This window comes from Limulus polyphemus, unplaced genomic scaffold (assembly GCF_000517525.1).
Source record: "Limulus polyphemus unplaced genomic scaffold, Limulus_polyphemus-2.1.2 Scaffold2585, whole genome shotgun sequence".
In the NCBI taxonomy this organism is placed as follows: Eukaryota; Metazoa; Arthropoda; class Merostomata; order Xiphosura; family Limulidae; genus Limulus; species Limulus polyphemus.
In genome coordinates, this window is record NW_013668195.1 from 53,474 (window position 1) to 58,625 (window position 5,152).

A 5,152-nucleotide genomic window follows, 5' to 3' on the forward strand; every position below is an offset into this window, starting at 1 on the left:
AGTGAAACTATTCTTTAGCTCTATAGAGTGAAACTATTCTGTAGTTCTGTGGAGTGAAACTATTCTGTAGTTCTGTGGAGTGAAACTATTCTGTAGCTCTGTGGAGTGAAACTATTCTTTAGCTCTATAGAGTGAAACTATTCTGTAGCTCTGTGGAGTGAAACTATTCTGTAGTTCTGTGGAGTGAAACTATTTCAATGCCATGTAAAGACAAATCAAACAATATATCAAATATCCTTCAGCTAAGGTCTCCGTTGAATGTGTATATTTGTGTAACTATAAGCTCTAAATAATTACAGTATATCTTGAGGCTCAGTACAGAAACACTTCCCTAAGTACAGTGGCAATGGTTGAATGCCATTAACTGTTTTTCTTGGAACTGAACATATGTATCGGGTAATTATATATACTTTACGAAGAATGTGTATATTTAGAAAATTTGCATATTTACCGATCGTTATGCACAATAACCAAAGTATTTGGAGAATGTTAATATTTCCTATAGAATAACGAAATTCCTCAAACTAATAGGTCAATTTTGTTATCATCCTTTGCGTATCATGCATGTTAACCGGAATAATGTGTCAAACTGTTTCAAATGATATCGGTTATTATGCTTAGTACCCGAAGAATATATAGAATTTCCATTTATGTACACTTATCCAACACACACACGAACATACAAATATGTGTACACATAATTTTACCCTGTAAAAAACAAAACAAAAAACAGTTATTTTCCGTTTCCTTTTGTTGAAAAATGAACGTATGTTATGTAAAACAAAGTTTACGTACTATATAAGTTTAATAACTTGTAATCCTAATGTACGTGGTATCGATCAACGAATTGACCTGTTAGTAGTTTTAACTAGTTTTTACTCAAGGAGAACTAAAAGGTTTGATTCATGCTCTGTTTCGCACATTTCTCTGGTTTAGATCAGCTTCGTGCACCTAATGACAATACAATGCCCTCGAAATAAAATGATCTTTGATGTAAAAATTTTGTGTAATTTACCGTAGTGAAGAATTTAGGTATTGCGTTGTGGAGACTGTGAAGCACGAGGGCACGAACGGGTTATAATTTTCAGTCGTAGAGGAGTAGAAAGAGACGGAGATAACAAATTACATAATATTGGGTTTCTACTCTTATAAATACCTTATACATAAATATGTTTTTGATGTCAGGTGTAATTTCAGGTCAAAAAATATATAATTTCTAATCAAGTTAACTATTCCTGATCTTAGCTGTTTAGTGTTACGTATAAATGAGACGTTACCAGATGACTGAGAATTCAAGTACCATACATATTTCAAGGCGGTATTTTGGAAACAGGTTTCTAAATGAAGTCTTTTTTGAGGTGCCTTCTTCCTGCGTATTTTTATGTTGTTAAATCTTTGTCTTACAATCTCATCACAACAGCATCTAACTGCTATGTACATAATCTTGTAACAGTGCTGCCACCTGCGGAACATCTTAATCTTATAAGCAAGGCTATTTTGCATAATTTTAAATGCTCCTGAAAGTTGACCTAGGTACATTTGCTGTAAAATCGATAAAAATGGCCAGTTTTATAAACCTTGCTAAGTAAAGTAAAAAAATACACGCATTATTAATTTGATTGGCTGGATGAAGAGTTTTGGATTAAACCATAAGTTTTTGTTACGACGACCTCTGAAAGCTTAAATTTGTCATTTTTGAGAGGATAAACTATTATAGAATAGTGTAATAAATTAGGTGTATAATGTCACAAATGATCACTAGAAAATTAAAGTGTAAGAGCATCTACCTATATATTTATAAAGTTCTATCATGTATATATATCTGTAATCACTATATCTTATGAAAATTGGAGTTTTTGGGCATATAAAATATAGATGCTGTAAAAAAAGTAGATCGTCGTAGGCCTGCTCTACATTTGACAAGTGGAGTCAAGTATGATCAATAAAAAGAACAAAAATATACACATTATGTAAACATTACGTTTGATTCTTTACAATCTAGTGTGCACATTACCTACATCGATAGAAAATGGTTTCTCCTGTGTGTTACGCGCACTCGAAAACACTCAGTACTCTCTGTGCATGACTTCCCACGCTCGGCTAGCGGTAGCTTCAAAAGAAACAGATCACGTCACCAACTCCCTCTACTGGGAAAACTAGTTCTGTGATCTAAAACACTAGTGAAAGCCCGACAGAGGAAAGTAGCGTTCCTAGCTCAAATCAAATTTGAAGATCTCCCTAGCCTCCCTAATGTCTCTTGGACGTCGATCGGCGGGTATTAGCACATATGTAGGAGCACGTTCCCGCGACACGAGCGAACCCTCGTTCTCCAAGCTCATTTGTCATAGGCAATCTCTATTATCATGGAGAAGGAGTGGAAAGAGGGAGACAGAAAATTATCATATAGCACAGCCTCAGGAAATGCGACAAAAGAAGACAGCGTGGTTGTACATGTATATGTGTGTGTACATGGGGAGATTAAAGGCATGGTATTAATGTATGAATGATTGAATAACTAAAGGTTTTTATCATTGGGACCTAAGATATTTTATGAATATGAATTTCGTTTAATTTTTTTTCACTACCAGTGTACACTCTACTTACGGTTAGCAAGTGAAATGCAGTAAAGTGCTAACTGATAGTAGAATTATTTTGAAGATGGTTCAATCTTTTTTACTATGACGATTCTGTTTACGCGATGAAATCCGTCTCATGATTATTTCCCTCACTAAAATTATTGCTAATTAACTTAAAGACATAAAAAAATGAAATAAAATTCAGCTTTATCGTAAGAACAGATGTATATCTGTAAAGTTATTTATTCGTGGTAATGTTTTTTTGTTTGTTTATAATTAAGCACAAAGCTACACTATGGGCTATCTGTGCTCTGCCCACAACGGGTATCGAAACCCGGATTCTAGCGTTGTAAGTCCGCAGACATACTGCTGTGCTACTGGGGGGCTCGTGGTAATGAAAAATAGTATAATACCTACATAAGGTGGATTTAAGTTTGTATCCTAAAATTGTATTTTTGTTACAGAAATGTAATCATGGATTTACAGAAAGATGTAATATAAAACTCTACAAAATTAATTTCTGGTCACATCCAATGGACATAATGCTGTCTTATATTGGCGAAAAAATGAATAGCGTTAAGTTGGTTTGGGATAGGTTTGCTTGATGTTCTGAAACATTCTAAAAGTTTGAGACCAAAAACTTTGTTTTCCCTAAAGATTAAAAACGTCATTAGAGTCAGTGTGGTTTATTTAGTTATTGTAGTTACGTATGAAAGAATATATGTATATTTTTTTTTTTACAGTATTTAAGTTCGGATTAATTACAAAAGAAACATCTTTAATGATACACGAGCCGCCTTTAAGGTGATGTATGTAAATGCGGTTAAAGCTAGAGCATGCTATATTAAATTGAATTAAGCGTTAATTTTTCCTTTATAACTTTCGTTTTTCGCTAATACCAAAGGACTTAGATAGAATATTTTAATTTCCTAGTTTCGTAGCTTCACTTCCATCTTCGAAGCTACCGACGGTTTCGTTTTCAATAGTAACTTAGTTAATGCGATTTTAATTAAGAACAGTGTTCTCGAAAATATTCATTAGAATATTTCTCTTATTTTTCAACACTTGAAAAATAAGCAATATTTGTCCAAATTTTACTTCTGAGAAAATAATTCGTGAAACCGCAGTTTTGTTTTTGTTTCTCTTTTTTACATTAGAGCTCTTGATAGTTCCGGTTATGATTGACATTGAAATATAACCTATCATTCCTTTGAATGAAATTTCTTATCACAGCTATAACCAATATAATATTTTAAATCTACTGAGAACGTTTCTATAAATATCTACAATTGTTTCGACGTGGCAGTAACGACTACTCTTAAAACAAATGTTCGTTTTCTTTACACACACACTGATCACATTCAAAGAGAAAACATTTAAATATAAACAAAAACTGTCTACTAACTTTATAAACGATTATAATTTTATCTTTGATATTAAAGTACATGTCTATGATTCACCCATTTTAGATTACATTTTCTGATCTTTCTTTAATGAAAGAGTTTGGTACAATGTAATTGTTATTTCTAGTTTTTTAAAGTTCTTGATTTTAACTAGCTCTTTGCTTCTCTCCCCCCCTTACAACGCTAGAAATCGGGTTTCGATACCCGTGGTGGGCAGAGCACAGATAACCCTTGTGTAGCTTTGTGCATAATTAAAAAACAAACTTCTATTTTTATTAGATAAAGTATCATTAGTTAGTTATAATATTTAGAATCGCAGGTTAAAATGTTAATGACTATATTTTTTTGATATTCTAACTATAAATAATTATTGTGATACTGTCAGTACTGATTATTCTTTCTGTTTATGCGTTTTACTTTTACCAAAAGTCCTCGGAATAAAGTTTTGTGTTAGTACCACAGAGAATTTAGGTGAAGAAATGACTTCACAAGTGGAACAATTGCAAATTATTTTTTTCTTTCTAAAGTGAGAGACCTGCTATTCACTTTTAACAAAAACATGATAAACATACAAATTATATAAAATTAATTATACAAGATCTGTTGATTGATTTCACTCTCATTTTATGTAACATTAAAGAGATTGTTTGTAAAATATAATGGCGATGGCAATTAAAAATTCACGTGATTTTCTGGTTTTGGAGAGGTCCCGCAAATAACAAGGAGTTTCGAGGAATTAAACTTGCAAGACATGTATTAATTAAAAGAAATTTAGAGATTTTCATTATGGTCAGATAGTATTAGAATGTTGTTCTTGTGTTATTACGGAATGATAAAGTTAGAGATTTTCAGTATGGATAGATAGTATTAGAATGTTGTCCTTGAGTTATTACGGAATGATAAAGCTAGAGATTTTCAGTATGGATAGATAGTATTAGAATGTTGTCCTTGAGTTATTACGGAATGATAAAGTTAGAGATTTTCAGTATGGTTAGATAGTATTAGAATGTTGTCCTTGAAAATCTCTAACTTTATCATTCCGTAATAACTCAGTATGGTTTGATAATATTAGAATGTTGTCCTTGAGTTATTACTTTTTTTAGTAGCAATTATATTATCCACCTTGTCAACATTCTTCTTGTAATAAAGACAGTAGATAATTTTGTTTCTAAA